Genomic DNA, 19,433 nt, shown 5'->3' with positions numbered 1-19,433 from the left:
TAAAGGGGTTATATATATATATTATATATATATATATATTATTTTTTATTACTTATGGCCAATAGTATTTGATTTTGTTTTTACCCACAACGTAGATGTGGGGCATGTATTTTAGGAGGCAACAAATTTGTATGCTGGAGATATTACGGAAAAAATGGGAGTGCTGATAATATGAAAAAAAGAAAAAACAAATGTGACTTGGAAAAAAAATTAGTGGTGGCAAAAACAAGTTTTATATTATTTATTTTATATCTGGGAATGAGACAATGTCCAAAGATCAGTTACTGTTTCTAGCTGACAGTGGGGCCAGCTCTATAATCTAGATTGACTGACTGACTGAGTGACGGCTGGCTGCTGGCTGACTGACTGACTGACTGACTGACTGACAGCTCATATTTCCACCACTAATCAGTCAGTGCCTGGTTACTGAGTTGGCGTTTCTGGATCAAACAGGTTCTATTAGGGTGTTTACAGCTGCAATTTGCCAACTTAGCTGATCGTCTCTAGATTTCTTTCTAACAGACTGGGTATAAACTCAGCAAGAGAGGAAGCGCTTCCAAATACACTGAGCCTCGCCTCCATTACAGCAAAGAAACTACTTTCATTACATGTATCATTATTACTATTACTTTGTGGTAGCATAGGCAAGATAAAGGAGAAAATAGTTGTGGTGTGAGGAGCAGTGATGGCTGGCATTAGGGGAGTGACTCCTGGGACGCCAGTGATCACTGTCTAGCCTCCTGGAGTGTTCGTGGGACCAACTAGAGAACACCTGGTGAAAGGAGGTTCCCACCTGATGACCCCAAAGACATGTCTGTATAGCTAAATTAATAGTTATCATAGGACTTAGGATGTTAAGCTTAGGGAGCTATTCACTGAGTCTGGTCCATTTTCTGTTAGCACAAGTTTCTTGTGTTTACCTTAAAAAAAAGGAGGCAGAGGATAAACTAAGCATAAGAAACACAAGCAGAGAGAGCAGGAGAGACAGAGGTAGAGAGAGAAGTCATCGCTAACTGTTAAAGAAACTAGCAGGTCTGAATAGCATGTAGCATGTAAAGCAATAAAGGCATAAGACATAAAGGGTTTCTGCCCTATGAAACGCTAGGGCTTTTAATTTCACTTTCATACTAATCGCAACAACCAACTCTACATATCAGACAGAGGGAGTTAGACATAAAGACTTGCCTCTAATAAAAGTCTGTTACTTTCTGGAGTTGAAGTAAATAAAAGACTAAACTATTGTGGATCCAGACGGAGGCTGTGCTCTGTGTCAGAGACTAAAGAAAAGATAGATAGATTAAGAAGATAGTCTCTCTATAACTTCCTCTCTGAGTGATCATTTTATAATAGAATATGCACAAACTCACAGCTCAGTCTTTGTATGTGTCTGGTGATTTTGTCAGATGATGTCTTTATAAAATCAGGATTTAAACAGAGGCTGTCCAGACTGCTAATATCAGATATTAGTGGTAGTGTAGCTTGAAGAAATACACCACTCAATATCTGTATCAGGATGGACTGAAATGGTGGACTGGGAATTTGAGAGGGAAAGTTATACAGATACAAAATACAAAAATGTGGGAAGGAAAAACAAGTAGTCTATCTGAATACTGAGTTTTTTGGTTGTGCTAAAAACTCACAGGAAAATACCAATCACAGCACAAATTCAAGAACAAGCATATCAGAGGTATCATGGGGCTGTTGAGTCACAGTTATTAGCTACTTAGCTAGCCGCCATGCTGGGTATGTCTTGTGTGTGTGGTGTGTGTGTGTGTGTGTGTGTGTGTGTGTGTTGTGTGTGTGGTGTGTGTGTGTGTGTTGTTTGTGTGTGTGTGTTGCTGAGCTGCTGTGGAGAAGCACGTGTGTGTGTTCTGCATCTCTGCCGTGTCTCTGCTGCTGCAGCGTTGTCCCTCTACATAGAGTTTGCAGGTTACTGGGAATGTTGGATTTCTCTACATATAAATTATTTTAGCACAGATTCATGGTGTGTTTTTGTTGTTGTTGACTGTGCTGTACAGTGCACATGAATCATTTCCATCTTCTTGACGTCTTGTTTTAAATAAAACAACAGACCAATTTAAATGTATCCCTCTTTGTTCAGAGCTCTTCAAATATTGAACCAAAAAATAAATAATTAAATAAATTAAATTAAATTGTCCACCCTTCAGTCCTTATGTTAATACCTGGGTAGTATCACATTTGGTTCCATACAATTTTATAGTCCTTCTTTATGTCCTCCTTGGATGCGAATAGTTTATTTTCCTTGAAAATTTAGTTCAATTCAGTTCAGTTCAGTTCAGTTAAGTCAAGGCAAGTCAAGGCAAGTCAAGGGGCCCCCTTTTTCCTTTGTCTTTTTCTGTATTTTGCTTAAATTTATCTGTAATCCCTATGGAGATGTGGATCGCCCAAATCCAGCAGCGTCTTGGCACTGACAGTCCCACATGTGACAGCCGTGGTCGTTGATATGCCTTCCACTCGCTGGAGTCCTCTTTTCAGAAAATCGATCATCAAAAAAACCAACCTGCACACCATACAAGTTAACTTCAGTTAACGTCAATTTCTCTTTTTAGTATGCAGATTAATATCAAGATCTTACGGTAATTTTCGAACCTTTTCTCAGATTATTGCTGGCTTAAATGTCCACAAAATGAACATAAAAATATACCCAGAAATGGAAAATAAAATTCACACAGCAATAATTTCTGCCAGCAATAATATCTCACATCTCATACCATTTCTCAGAAAATGTGTGGCATACAGAGCCATCAGTGGGTTGATATACCTACATGATTATTATTATTTACATGTTTAACATAATTTCCATTTAGTACAGCTCATGTTCAGAGTGTGGTTAAAATTGTCTGTTTTATGATAAGGAAAGGTTGGTTTATTGTTTGAAAAATCTAGCAGTATGCAGTGTCTAACTCCGACCACCAGCAGCACTAGTGCGTTCGCTACACTGTGTGTTCAGGGACAAGGGAAGTCTCGCATGAACATGTTAAGAGAACGAGAACACACACCTGAGTGTAAAGTTACTGTGTGTGTGGTGAACGGTGATGCTAAAGTACATATGTTTGCTCTTTGCAGGTAAGAAGGGAGAGTTAGAATTGTGTAATTGATGGGTGAATATGTTGTGTCGTAGTTTATGATCCCGGTTGTGTTATATGTGGGATTGTTTATGAACGTTACTTGGTCACCGAATGTAATGTACTGAAAATGGCTAGCCAGTAGTTAGCACTGGTTGCTTAGTTACCTCGAGTGAGCGGGAGGCTGGAGAGTAGAACTACGAGCCGGTCTAAAGAGCCCGGACTGCTCGTGTCTAGTTCATAGATAAATAAATAAATAACTTAAAATAGATACCTGATTGATTTGATTAATGTGACAATGTTTGGTAGACATGATTGGCTGACGGTGTATTTGAGAAACAAGTTGATATTGAATGTACATGATGAAAATGGTCTGGAATAGCGATACAGTAGGCATGATTTATTGTTTTGATGTTAGTACAGATGTTCATAATTTTTCTATGTTTGGATATTGAACACGTTCAGAGAACGAGAACACACACCTGAGTGTAAAGTTACTGTGTGTGTGGTGAACGGTGATGCTAAAGTACAGATGTTTGCTCTTTGCAGAACAAAATAAAAGACTTTCCAATTAAATGTGTAGTGGAGGGCAGCTTCACTCTGCACCACGCTACAAATGCACACATCGCAAATTTTTACAGTGCTTCTGTTTTAGTTACAAACAACACATTTCTCCGATTGTTTTTTTTTTTCATCCACCGTCATAAAGTGAGAATGAGCTAACATTGATTTTTTACGCTAGCACTAAAAGATAACACACTCACCGGAGAATTGTCATCAAAAACACGTCTAACAGTGATCCTCCTTCATCCTCTGGTAATCAATAATATCCTAGAACACGGTAAGTCTCTTCTGGATAACTTTAACACTGGTTTCAACAAGTATAAAAAATAATATAAATTTAACTGTAAGTTTCTTATGCCACTATAAACTATAAACAAGTGGAGTTAAACAGTAGACTTTAGAGTCTGTAAAATTTATGGGGGTTACACATGGTATGTGGCATGATTAAACAGTCACTGAATTTACTGTTCTCTATACTTTAATGAAAATTCCTCTCTTCTCTCCCACAGCCCTGGTATTTACTGCCTCCTCCTCGTCTATCTTGTGCTCTGATCTGTGGGTTGAGGTGAAGCCATTCTCTCTTATCGGTAAAGGCCAGTGTGTCATATAATCTGGTGTTATGCACGGTTGCATGCACTCACACATACTCAATAACTGAAAAAACATGGAGAGAAAATGCAAAAAAGGAAAACCTATGGATTAAATCACATCTGTGTGTTTCATTACAATATACCGTATTTTCCGCACTATAAGGTGCACTAAAAAGCCTTTAATTTTCTCAAAAAACGACAGCGCGCCTTATAATTCGGAGCGCCTTATATATGGATTAATTCTGGTTGTTATGGCTACCATAGTCAGGAGCATCGCGGGGTAATACATGTGCTTCACCATAATATTACAGTGTGTGTGTATAAAGACCCCAAAATGGCACCTGTCAAGAGACACGCTTACGATGCGGACTTCAAACTCAAGGCTGTCAGTCACGCAGTAGAACAGACTGTGTTTTTTTTACGTGTTACAACTCAACAAGGTTGGGAGTTATTGTGAATACGCTCATTAACATTTGAACAATGTTGAGAGTTATTGTGAACGTGTTAAATAAAGTTTGACTGACTGACTTATCTGACTGTTTTGTTTCACTTAATGCGCCTTATAGTCCGGTGCGCCCTATAGTGCGGAAAATACGGGTACTGCTGCAAACCTGTGTGATCATTTCCAAGATGGTTTGGAGTATAGCAATAATATATCTCCAGTTTACAAGTATGACTGGATTTTCATTACTGTGCAAGCATATAATGTTTCATATCTGGACTTTGTTCATATCTGTTATCAGACAGATATCTAAACTGCAACAGCAAATACAATGCAATTGGAACAGGATTACATTTTCTATTAACATAACATAATTATGAAACGTTAACTGATGTATCTGGCAAGTTGCAAATATGCTAATATGCTTACTCAGTAAAATGTTCATAGACATTTTCCTCTAAAATATCCAACCTCGGATACAATATCCACTTGTAGTGCCTACAGCATCTTTACTTTATTAGATTTTGACTCTCAACATGTTCCATACAAATGTAGTGGTGAACGCTTTCAGGTAGTGTAGGGCCTGTGAACACAGCCCTGGGATGACTCCTCCCCCAGCCAACCTCCTCATCAGGGCCAGTTTATAAAGGGCACCTGCAGGCTTCTTACAGTCTCTTGCTGGTTCCTGTCAATTGTGGCTGGTAGCATTGGTTGCAGGTAAGTGGTCCAGTGGTCCAGTGGTATATCCACGGCCAGTTCATCCATAGTGGGCCAATTATGCGCCATACCAGAGGTGGTGAGTAGGCCCCCTTTTTAAATTATAACTTTATAGAGCATGGTGAGCCAACTAATTCCATTTTTCTTTTTAGGTTCTCCTGCTGTTGTTTAGCCTTAGTTGTTTTGCTTGGTTTATTTTGCCTTATTGGTTTCATTTATTTAGTCGACTGGGTTGTTTAGTTCCTTGGTGGTTCTTTTGTTAATTTTTTGGTTGTTTACTTGCTTATTAACTTGTGATTAATAGCTTTTGTATTAGCTTTTCTTTTGCAGTGTAGCTGAGTGCTGCCACGTTGGGAGGCTAGGCATCCCAGGTGAGGTCACCTACACATAATGCATGCAAGTAAGAGCACTGGGACTCAAACATTTTTGGAACCTGTTTTCTGTGCTGCACTTGAGGTTAGTGAGTTGTAGGACCCCTGGGCACTCCTCGGTAGTCTGCCTCTCCCAGTGGCTTCAGATGACTTTTATATTTTGCTTAGTTTATGTTGGACTGGTTTTTAAGTATTTTAGTATTGATAATCTTTTGTGAATTTTAAGATCTTGTACTCCACCTTTTTTAAGAAATCTATGCCTTGAATAAAAGTTTAATTCCTTATGTTTGTTTTTGTCATGGTTTTGTAAGGCTGGACCCAAATGCAGCCAACACAAGGGAGTCTGTGAAAAATGTTTAATCAGAACTTACAAAACTGGTGAACCAACTGAACAGGAAGCTGAAGCATGATGTAACACAGGAAACTTGAACACGTAGCAGAAGCATGAGGAAACACAGGGGGGTTTAAACAGAAGCACGGGGGGACTCGAACACTCAAACTGAGCCTGTGTCCTGATATCAACAGCTATGGTTCAGAAATGGTATATACTGGTGTGTGTGTGTGATTCCCCAGGTGGCGTTGTTGGCCGCTCTCACTACATTCTTACCCTACACACCACACAAACATTACCTACCCTATTTCCTACAAAACATTTGAGTTCTCTTGTATTCTATTTTAGTTCAGCTGACTGGTTATTGCTAGGAGACAGGCTTATTAGAGGTCAAAGCGGCATTGGGCAGATTAAGGTCAAGGTCCAAGCCAGCTCGGATATATGGTTACTCTTGACATGCCCTTAAAGGCTGATTTAAAACACACTAGTTCATACAATGTGTTGTCTGACCATGCCAAAGCCAAGTGTTCACATGTGTTATAAATGGCCACACTCAAAGGGCCGGCACTGAGGGATCTGCAGATGTCAGGTCCAGGAAGTAAGGCCTGGACCACCGACAAGGTGTTTCATACAAATGAGAAAATTGTATTTTGCCCTGACAGTTACTCCTTTTGGTGTGAGCCTTGTGCCTCTGTCAACCAATTACATCGACAAAAAGCTATAAAGCACCATAGAAAAGGCAAAACTCAAAAGCATAATGGGTCCTCTTGAGTGCACAATATCAACACATCTTTAAGAACAAGTATTAAGGCTGTAAAAAATCCTATGCCCATGAACTTGCAGGCTGTTACCTGAATGGTCAGCAATAACTTGAACTAGACTGAGCTAAACTTGATTAAGTATGTTTTGTGGGTGGTTTGGATTGTCTGTTTTTGTTTTTGACTGTTGCTCTCCTGATCTGTTTCAAAATAAACACCACAAATGCAAAATGGCTACATGTGGTGTATGACTAAAATGATTGAGTTATCAAAAGAATTCATACATGCATGCACACATGTACAGTACACAAACCATTATCCTCACCATACTGTCCAGTAGGTCTATCCTATTGCTTTCAGCTGATAAGAAATCTGTTTTTCTGTCTTATCTTATCACTCAGGACTGTGTGTGGGAGAGTGACACAGGAAGATGTTTAGTCCTGGCATGAGTTTGTAGTGTATTATCCACTTCATTTCTTCCTCTTTCAACAGTCTAAATTGTTGTAGGTTCTTTTATGTAAGTTTTATTAATAAGTTAAAGAGTGTCAACTAAGGTTTTATCAAAGGTTTCCTTGAAACTATACATTATAAGTTAAGTTTAAGGAATGTGCATTAGGGGTAAATCTGCTTACTCCTCAGGTTTTCTGTCTCCTACTATATAAGACACTCAGGATGTGTGGGTCCTTTTTTTGGACTAAAACGTTAAGAGGTTAGAGACCAAAGATGGTCAACCATTTGTGTGAAGGCCCTTCTATTAAAAGAGGCACATCCCAAAGGTGGGATGAGACAGATAAATAGAGGGGTTTGTGAGACAGAAGAGGGTTCTCACATTGGCAGAGATGCTCCAGGATTCTGCATTTTTAGACACTGTTTCTTTCTTGTAAATAAACTTCTTTTGGATTACAAGTAAAGACGTGTCGGCGGTGATCACTTTTTCACATCAGCACCTCAAGATACCACAAGTTACAGCAGGATACTGTAAAATGAGGTATTCACGTGGTTGCTTGAAGAAATGATAAAGTGTGAAAAATAGTTTGAACTATGTTTTATATCACAAGTAATAGTTTATAATTCTGTTTTGAATTTGGGTTAGACAATATAGGGATAGCATTAGGTTTTTATGATACCTGCATTTGTTGCAGTTTGCTTTGGCCACATTGGTAAATGGCTGCTGCCACAATGTTGTCCAATCTAGAGTCACTTCTTTGACTCAAAAGATCCCAAATGCATGTAGCAAGGCATCCAGTCCATTACAGACCACAGGTCCACCCCACCGACCTGAAATGACAATACAGACTACCTCAATACACTAAATGTCTACTTCAGCTGGTTTGAGGAAAAGAACAACATGCCAGCAAAGGTAACCCGATATGTCAGGCAATCTCCAAGAGGCAAACACATGTCCTTAAATTCTTTTCAGGTGCTTGGTAGTAATTGTCTACAATGATAAACAATAAGATACCTACACCAGTTTCTCTTTTATATCTATGTAGACATGATTGTCATGACCTTCATCTGGACCTGAAATCAGAGTCTATCTGTGGGCCAATATTGTCAATCCTGTCTACATATTTTGATAAACAGAGCTAAGAGTATGTGGTGCACACACACAATGTCATGTTTTTCAATGTCATGTTTTTCTGTTTCTTCCTCTTTGGTGCAATATTTCCTGTTTCATTTTGCTGTAACAGGCTGTAACTCCCTCTATATTCCACTATATAGTGAATTTGTTATTTTGTAGCATGGTCCGGGTGTATAGTGAGCATTATTATTCCCTGTAGTGGATTCATAGTATCCCACAATGCATTGTGAAACCCTAACCCTACAACCGATGGTCACTAACCAAACAATATATACCATCATGCATTGCGCTCGCGCTGAAAGACAGAAAAACAGTAAGGGGAAAATGACCTGAGTAGTGTCCGAAAGTGTTTTTTCATTTCACTGATGAGTAGAGTGAGTGATTTTTGACACAACCAACTCACCCCCCCAACCCCCCCAGATTGTCTGCCCCACCCCAATTAGTTGCACCTGTGTCTCATTGTCTCCTCTCGCCGAGGCCCAATTCCAATCCTGCTGCTGTAAGTAGAGGACGCTTACCCACTTTCACTGTGATTGCGTGTTTGCATGGAGGGTCTACCACATTAAGTGTCATTCTAAATCAATTACTCTGAAGTGGGAGTGGGTTATAAAGCCTGTATTGTTGCAGGCTTACAAACGACGCTCCCAGGAATTGCAGCACCAATAGTGATTTCCGAAGGATAAATAATGAGTTGCTTTACCTCAGACATCTAATTACATATTACCTTACATTTGTCCACACATGACAAAATTCAAGGTTACATTATATTTTTGAAACATGTTGTTGTGTACCAGAACAGATGCTTTTTTTTATTTGTATAATTTCAGGAACTCTAAAAAAGGGGGGGTATAAGGATATAATCAGGTTAAGATGGCAAATGAGAAATGTTCAACAAAAAAGAATTACAGCAAAGAAGCACGAGAGTGACAGAGAAGTCATTGCTAACTGCTAAAGAAACTAGCAGATCTGAAAAACATGTAAACAACAGAAACATCAGCAACAGGAAATTAGACAATACTCTAACTGCAGCACAGCAATAAAAATCATGTGAAGAAATAAAGGATTTCTGTCCACCGGAATGCAAGAGGGCTTTTAAGTTTCATTTTTAAATGTTTTAATTGGTTACAGGAAGTGTTGTATTAACAGCCAATGACTGACTGAAAAACCAGCTGATGCTAGACTGAAACCAGCTGATACTAGACTGAAGCCAGCTGACACTGGTTGAACCATCTGATACTAGACTGAAACAAGTGTTGAAGAAAATTCACTCAAGTCCTTAGTTCCAAAGTTTGCTGTAGTGGTGTGAGTTTATTGGTATTTCAGAATACGGTGAGCCTACTGATATAGAGCGGGTCTGGGACAATAGACTGAGCCATAGTGAAGGGCTGGGGGACAGTTATCCATTTGGGAGTATTTTACACTGGGGTTGTCCTCTGTGATTGAAATTATTGTTACAACTTCTTCTTTTAAATGCTCCAGAGTTTTTACCACAAATGAATAACTGTCCCCCAGCCCTTCACTCTGGGTCAGTCTATTGTCTCAGACCCGCTCTGTGTCAGTAGGCTCACCATATTTACAAACAGTTGACCATGCCCCTTTTCCCCAGCTGTATAACTGTTACAGACATGTGGTTGGACAGGATAACAAGGGGATCAAAAAGGTGTAGAAACAAAAAGTAGTTTCCTCTAGAGGCTGTTGGGTCTGAGCTCTATCTCATGAGCTGGACACCAAATATGTTGGATTTTGGTTGTCTATCAATTTATTGGCTATCATAAATTAAATAAATATTAATATTAAAAATATTAATATTAAATAATAACTTTAAAATTAATTAAAGTCCTTCGGGCACCAGCCTAAACTAATAGGCAAAATAGCCAATATGGTCTCAGTCTCAATTTATTACCATTAATCTGGAACTCTGATTAACAATTAGAGTTTACTAATTATAACCAAATTCAATATCAACAGTAGGTTAAGATTGAAGCATTGGAATTCTACAAAGTAGAAGTTGGCAATATTCACGCTTGTGCAACATTAAACACACCAGTAGTTATACTTAAAGGCATTTATTTACAATGGAGCAGAGTAAAACACAATTTCTAATCTAGTATATACAGGTGTGTGTATGTGTGTGTGTAGGGGTATGTGTGTGTGTGTCCGTGGGGACACAAACAAAGGCAAGATGGCCGATTCAAAGTGATCACTGTGACCACATGACCTGAACAAAGAAGACTACACAAGATGGCGGTAAACAAAGAAACTACTCAAAATGGCCGCTGAGACCACCTGGGGTGTGTGAGAGGGAAGGTGTGAGTTTCTTTGTTAGCCTAGCTCATGTAATCTAAAGGTACCAGGGTTAGAGGTTAGCTTCATGCAGGTTCTAGAACTGAGACGTACTACTATGTGTGTGAACATACGAGTACCCGATTAACTGTATGACTGACCACAACTTAAGCAAACATTACAACAACAAGACATCAATCAACAAGTACATTAACAAAGTTAAGACTTCTGCTGCTTAGCTATGCTGTGCTGTGCTATGCTGTGCTGGGAAAGGTTAGGCCCAGTCAGTTAATGTTACCCAGTCCTTGGAACAAACAAAGAGGTCCTTTCCAGTGTTGTTGTAAAGTCCAGTGAGTTGGGAGGCTTCCTGGTGGAGTAAAGTCCTGTCTGGCTGTGTTGCTTTGCTGTTATCTCCTTTGTTCTCCTCATAGAGTTAGCTGTTCCATGCTAACTCTGATATGACTCCTGTTGCTTCGGAAATCAGATGGCCTTCTGTCGTAGCTGCTGATTCTAAAGAGAATTTGGTCCACTCTCAGTTAATCTGAAGCAGGTCACTGCTGTTGAGGAGAAGAGTGTTTGCAGGCTGCTATGAGCAGGCTGGTGAGGGAGCTGGTTTCTCAGGTAGCAGAGCTGACCTGGGCTGGGGCCTTGTTGCCCTTTGAAGAGCAGAGAGGAGAGAGCAGGAGCTGCTCTCCAGAGCAAGCCAAGAAGAGAAGAGAGAGAGGAGAAGAAGGAGATCTGGTTTTGTTTGGTGACACCCTTGGGGGTCACATGTCACACGCTGACCCACACTGGCTGGCCAGTAAGGTCCATGGGAGGAAGGGTCGTCCCCAGGTGTGAACAGTGAGGAACTGTGGAGTGTGAGTTCCTTTGTCCAGTGGAGCAAAGAAACATCTGGTCTCTTGAATGATGAGTCCCAACAAGGTCTTACAGTTTAACACCTAGGGCCAATTTACCAGGGGGCCAGGAAGGACCCCCAGATTGAATCAGTTTAGCCAAAGGTAAGGGTGTTGATAAGACATTGATGTACTAGAGATTAAAGAAGGAAGAAGAGAGGTTGTTGTACTGAGACAGATGGTTGTTTATAATAAAACAGGAACAGGGTACTGTCTTCAAGTGAGTGGTATTTTCTTGATCAAAAGATCAAGGGGCCAAAGCAGTAGGGTTATAGAATCAGTATTGTCTTTCTCACAATCTGATACGAGACTGAAACCAGCTGACGCTAGACTGAAACCCGCTCACACTAGACTGACACCAGCTGATGCTAGACTGAATGATAATAGGATGTGTTGATGTCAATTATTTACAGTGGTGCCACAACAGTTTTCAACTATATCCCCAATTTCACTTAGTGATCCAGTCAGATACTAGGTTTTGATCAAGTCTTTTTAGCTCTCTGTTTGACCTGTTTCCAAGTCCTTATCTAGTGGTTTAAGTCAGAGCAAACCTCAATATGTCTTTTAGCTCAATATGGCATGATTTCATTGTTCTGTGCATTGAGCTAACACTAATGTCAGCATCATGGCATGCTCAATAATGAAAATGCTAACATTTAGAAGGTAATACCATGTTCAACATCTTAGTTCAGTATTTTAACATAAACCAAGAACCTGACATTGAAAGACCAGGCGAGGTGGATTGTTTTGCAGGTATTTGGTGACAAAGTTATTACAGATCATCCTGAGTCATAATGATAAGTGAAAACTTTGACCTTCTGGTACCACTGGAGGTACAGTCTGGGATTGACCCTCTGGGGATCATGACTGTTGCGGTGAACCAACCAACCAACAGCTCAATCCGCACAGGTGCTAGCACGGTTAATAAAAAATCTTTGATTAAAAAAAGGTACAGCTGTTTCAGATCTTTAAAATCTAGTTACATTTGAATGAAAATAAAATATTTACTCACATGTTGTCATATTTTTACAGGGAGTTAAATTAAATGCAGTAAAGACATAAGAATTCTGGAGGAACCAACTGTTAAAGACAGAGAGCCTTATCATTATTGAAAGTAGCATCCACAGACACATCCACAGCTTAACTCACTGTTATTCCTTATTTCATTAACCAGTGGATTAGTATATTAACCAATCAATTCCAACAATTGAATACAACCAGGTAACTACTATTTTCTCCCAACTTATGTTATTCCCTCTCTCTCTCTCTCTCACTATTCCTAGCAAAAGTAAAATGCAAAAAGACATTTATATCTTGTCTGTCAATGTACATTGCTAGGTAGTTTTACAGCCAAGAAGAGTAACCCATGATTCAAATTTCCTGCAGCATCCACTGAAGACACCAGACAGAGAAGATGAGGAGGTAAGGAACTGGAAAGAAACTTAGGTCAGTCCATTGGATGATCCATGCCCACAGGCGTTCACACTTCAAAATGATTAACATCAAAATGTTAAACCAAGGGCATTACATGGTGCCATGCCTATGGTCCTGTATTACAATTAGAAAGGAGGACATGACAGAGTATATACAACTACAAAGTTTTCAGGGAATAAACTCCACAAAGAGTGACAAAAAGAACATGTAGTATGAGACAAGCAGAACATGAATCTAAAACAAGAATGACAATATAGAAGAAGAAAAACTCCCCTGTGTGTGGACAAAACAGTCATTTAGTCTTTGGTGTTTAAAACAAATACAAACACATTTGTGAGCCATGTAGAGGCACAGCAGTGCTTTGAGCTAAATGCCATATTCACCATGTAAGCATGCTCACAATGACATCATGCTAATGTAGTAGGTATAATATTCACTATTTTCACCATGTCACATGTGCTAACTAGTACTAAACACACTCTACAACTGAAACTGATAGGAGTGGGTATGAGCCAAGTCAATATTTCAAAAGAACCAAGGTAAGACATCAGGTTAATGATAGGATAGCTCCATTCACTGAAGGTCATCATCAGATGCCCGTACTTCTCTTCCTGCTTGTTCCTGATACTCGCCCTGATACTCGCCACAATAGCTGTGTCATCCAAGGATTTCTGTATGTAGCAGGACTACAGTTGTATTTAAAGTCGGCTGTATACAGGGTGAACGGGAATGGAGCCAGAACAGTCCCCTGTGGAGCCCCAGTGCTGCTCATCACTGTCCCTGAGACACAGTTACCCAGCCTGACGTACTATGGTCGTCTTGTCAGGTAATCCACAATCCAGGACGTGAAGCAGGGATCCACCCCCATCCCTTCCAGCTTGTCTTTAAGAATGGAGGGTTGGATGGTGTTAAATACACTTGAAAAATCAAAGAACATAATCCTCATGTAACTACCTGGCCCGATTATGATCTGATCTGCCAAGTGGTGGTAGAGCTGAAGCAATGTAGGCCTCCTTGACATTTGCATACAACAGATCAAGTGTCTTATTTTCCCTTGTGGGACAGTCAACATACTGAGTGAAGCTAGTCAGGTGAGAGGTGAGAGTGACATGGTTAAAATCCCCCGATATTGCAATGAATGCATCAGGGTGCTGGGTCTGTACTCTTGCAACAGTCTCGTGAATGACGTCACAGGCGGTTGAATGTAAACAACAATGGCGACGATGTGTGAGAACTCCCTCAGTACATAGTACTATCTAAGACCAACTGCCAGCAGTTCAACATCCCAACAGCAAATCTTCTTCACTGTGATATGACCGGGGTTGCAGCATCTATTGTTCACAAGCAGAACCAGTCCTCCACCTTTATTCTTTCCACTTGCTCTGGTGTCTCTGTCCGCTCGTACTGCAGTGAAGCTGGGTAAATCCACGGTCGGGAGTGTTGTCGTTTAACCAGGTCTCTGTGAAACACATGAGACTAGTAGTGACAAGGACATGAGCAAAACACAAAACTACAGAAGAATCAGTCAGGAAGGATCATGAGAGAGCAATTGTCTGTGGCCACCACATGTAAAACCATTCCCATTTTGGGGGTCGTCTTGTTTTTGCCTTTCCACTGTACCTGTTGTCACTTTCATTTGCACCATAGCATGCGCAATTGATTCACAATCACTTGTGCTTTCTAAATGGACAAATTGATATCCCCAAAGTTTAACTGACCTGGTTTTATACTGTGATGATTAAGTGTTGCCTTAATTTTTTTTTATATGACATATATATATATATATCCTATTTTATGGTGTAAATGCTGTGACAGATAATCCTCCACAAATAAAAATATTAAATCCCTGTATTTTATATTAACTGAACCTCATTGTTTTATTGACTGTTTTGCCTCTTAAAGTCACATTGAATTTACTGAATCAAATCAGAACCAGCCTTTAAAAATCCACTATGTTCAACGTGTCTGTAATCATGAAATGTTGTTTGAGAATAGGTTCATATTTTTTTCAAATCTCTCTTCTATTGGCTTCAGTTGAAGATAAGATAATATGAACCTTCACTGGTCTGAGTTATGAGTTAGTTACAGGTTTTTAGAACATTTCCTTTGTATTATTATCTCTGTACTGACGGTTAGCAAGAAAAACACGAAGAATCACTTCACAGCCAGTGAATAGGAGGAATGCTTTTCCAAAAACTGTTTCACTGTTAATATGAACAAATATTGTTTAGTATTTAGTATTTATAGACACCTGCTCTATATAAAAAGTGCCCTGATACTTGATAACTTCTGTTTTGATTTGACACAATATAAATAAAACTGACTTGACTCTTGTTTTAGACTAAAATTCAATTAAATGTATTTTTTAAAATCACCAAATTCTCAGAATTCCTCAACATTTATAGGCAAAAGCCCTGAGATGTAGAGGAAATTATGCAGATAGAATGATGGAAGTCAAATAAAGTTATGGCTGCACTGTGAAGTGCAAACAGTCGTATGTATCTTTGTGAAGCTTTCTGCAAAATCAGATCTGGTGGTTCCACATGTAAAATCCTATCAAGACACTGGCTGAGGCAGCCAGTCTTCTGTGTGTTTTGTTAGCCATGGCAATTATGCTAATGTGTCAAATTAATGTAGAAATTAATGTTGCAGTCATTCATTGATCTTAAAATGCTCCATGCAGCCCAGTTAAAGTAGTGTGCTACAGGACAAAGACGAAATAGGGGCTACAGACCTGAAAGGACATCATCTCTGAGTTACAAATAGGCAGCCCTGAGGGAGTGAGCCTGAAACAGAGAATCGTATCACTGAGGCGGAGGGGGAGAGAAAAGGAGGGCTAAAGAGTGAGCGCCTTTCTAGCCTTGGCCAGCCTGCTACTGTAAAAGCTGTGATTTATTCTGCCATCATCTCAGCAGATATATGATCTGAGTCTCACCCCAGCCTGTCACACCATATACATATTGAGTGGCCCACAAGAATAGGGAGGGATTGATTTATTATACAACTATTTATTACACTGGATGGGCCGGGAGAAAAGAAAAAAACACAAAAACAGCCTGAGATAAAATTTCCAAGCCTATCTGTTACATCAGATCTTATATGATGATAACAATAACAGGAAAAATAAATCAGAGCTAATCTGTGTCTGTGGGATTCAACATCTTCCTTAACGATTATTAGTGCACATGCTACATCCTGACATGAGGCCTAAGAATTTTAGAAGAGTCTTTTTTCATTGCAGCTGCCTGTTGGATATTGTTTCTTTTGTACACATGCAAACACACAAAAAACACATGCAAGACTGACACAAATGGTTTCAATCATCTTTATATGAAATATATAATTGTCTTCATCACTTGAACCATTGTGCTTCATGTGGACACTACATGTTTTGTTCTATTGTGATTAATTAAGGGCAATAAAGAGTCCTGTTTACAAGGTCAAGGTCACCTCACATCAACATAGATTTAGACCCTGAGTTTATCAACCTTTTTCTTTGAAGTATGAATTCATCAAATCAGTTCTTAGTAAAAACTAGAATCACCTCCTAGTTGTTGTCTGCCTCATCCACTAAGACTATTTCAGATTACATCCCTATTTATCCAGAGTCACAGAAAATATGAACCATCTATGTGAAATTTTGTCATAATTGCTGTGTAAAGTCTTGACTAATTGCTAAAAAGTGCATTGTGAGGTCACACTGACCTCGACCTTCGCCTTTAGTGGCCAAAATCGATTAGTTTGTCCTTGAGTCCAAGTGAAAGTTTTTAAAAAATTGAAAGAAATTCCCTCAACACATTAACAAAATATTGCCTTCACAAGGCCAAAACTGCAAGTGAATGTTTGTGCCAAATTTGAAGAAGATCTATCAAGGCCTTACTGAGATATTGTGTCCATGAGAATGAGACAGAGGTATGTATGGACTGACGGACAACCTGAAAAACAATAATAAAGGTCAATATATCACACAAACACTAATCTAAAAACTGTACATTCTACCTTGAAGATAAGTAAATACAATCAGTTATTCACGTATTTAAGTATAGATGTTTGTAACTTATCTTCTGTTGAGTGATGCATCACAATATGACAGTGTTCTAAAGTTAAGTCTGAGTAAGTTTTCTGAAGAGAGGAAATTATTCAAATCAGGTTAATACCATGAGACCTGACCTCTGAATATCGTTAGGATTTGCAGGGATTGTAGGTAAAGAGTCACACTCAGACCCAGGATGACACAATGAATGAAAAATAAATAGGATGCCTCCCATCTTAGAAGCTTTCCTGCTTAATCACAGTTCAAAGTTGTGACACACCAAACATTCACTCAGGTAAATGAAGACAACTTGTGTTTATTTTTTTAAAGCACCACCTTAAATTAACTCTGAACGTTCGTGCTGAAAGCTTAATTATCTGCTCAGTGAAATGTGGAAAGTGCTGCGTCACACATCTTCAAACTGTGTCTTGTCTCCAGCTTTCAGTTTCCCTCTCTTCACCTGTGAAACTCCACATTTCAAATTTAAATAAATGGCTTCTTTTCTTCCTCTCACAATTGTGTGTGTGACTTATCTCCGAGGTGCAGCTGTGAAGAGAGCAGGCATATTTTTACTCCTCATATCTCTGAGAGAGGCATACAGCAGGTGGCGTCTTGACTGTAGCACATGGCTTGCAGAGCATGTAGTTTGTTGTTGATGACAGCATTTCACAAGTAGGTAAAGGTGTGCAGTGCTGAATATATCCGAGCTGCTGCTCTTTTTCTGTCCCATCACTCTTCACACACAGGTCACTCACTTTGGGAAAAAACATCAATCATTTGTTGTTTCCTTTCTGTTTGTCTCTGCTGCTGAAAGCTTTATCAGCCCATCGTCATGCCTCACTGACAGCGAGGCAAAGCTGAGCTGGTGTCCCTGCTGTTACTGAGAGCATTCTGCAGTCAAAACATGGTACCTGGCATCAGGTAACAGCCTTTTTGTGAGCTGTCCCCACTTTTTCTTACCAATTTAGTTGTTTCCAATTCTCACAAAAATACCACAGTCATCCCAGACTCACACTGGAAGACGATTTGTATCATTTTACATGAAAATGAAATAAATGAAATAATAATAAATGAAATATCCTACTGCAATCCGAGATCCAAATACATACATGATGTTCAGGTTCAGGTCCATGGGTTGACTTTGATGGATTACCTTGGTTCTTTATGGCAATGGTTCTTAAGTTGGGGGTCGGGACCCCCCAGGGGGTCACAAGATTATTTTCAGGCAAATAATGAAGAAATTCATTAATACTTTTTGCTAATGATTTGTCCATTAAATCCGTACTACGAGTATTACAATGTAGTCTTTATAAAACACATTTGAGCGTGTTAGTGAAATGAGTGTGTGTGAATACGGGAGGGAGAAGTCATCTCCTCCAGCTGGAAGCAGACCAACTGTGGCAAAGAACAGCAGCAGATGCTTAACGTTAGCTAACTACTGCAAAGTGGCTGAATATGGAGTGGTGGCTTCTCTAAAAAAGTCTGCCAGCTCAAGATGCAGACCAAGAAACACCACCTTCAACTAAACCTCTGTAAGACTGAACTCCTAGTCAGACCGGGCCATCAGTCTCTCCATCATGATATCAATATCAAAATCACCTCTTCCTCTCATACCCCAACCAAGGTCTACAGAAATCTTATGTCATGTTTGATGACCAGCTCTTCTTCTCTGACCATGTTGTATCCATCTCCTGGTGGTGTCCCTTTGCTCTATATCACATCAGAAAAATCAGGTCTTACCTGGCTCAGTACTCCACCCAGCTCTTAGTCCAGACCATGGTTATCTCTCAACTCCACTACTGCAGTGCTCCTCTGGCGGGTCTCCCTTCACACACAGTGAAACCCTTACACATGGTCCAGAATTCAGCAGCCTGTCTGGTCTTCAATCAGACTAAAAAGTCACATGTCACTCTGCCACTCATTGACCTCCCATGACCTCCTGAATCAGATTCAGTCCCTAATGCTGTCTTCAGAGAGACTTCTGGGCCTGCACCATCGACTTGAACTAAATCATTCAGCCTTATGCTCCCTTTAAGCCACTGTGTTCCTCTGATGAATGTGGTCTGTCATCACCATCCCTGCACAGAAGACAGTCTCAGTCCAGACTGTTCTGGTCTGTGGTTCCCTGATGGTGGAACAAGCTACTGAACACTATCAGAGCAGGAGCGTCTCTCTCTCCTCAAGAATCTGTTGAAGACTCCTCTCTTCAGAGAGACCTCCTCCCCTAACACCTCTAACACCCTAACATGTCTAACGAGCTCTTACTGTAACTCTACCTGCACTTCTTCACCTGATCTCCTTCACTTACTAAATAGATGTAGTACTTACTACTTACACCAAGCTCTC

This window comes from Seriola dumerili, unplaced genomic scaffold (assembly GCF_002260705.1).
Source record: "Seriola dumerili isolate Sdu_G_001 unplaced genomic scaffold, Sdu_1.0 BDQW01000432.1, whole genome shotgun sequence".
In the NCBI taxonomy this organism is placed as follows: domain Eukaryota; kingdom Metazoa; phylum Chordata; class Actinopteri; order Carangiformes; family Carangidae; genus Seriola; species Seriola dumerili.
Note: the sequence above shows the minus strand (reverse complement) of the source record.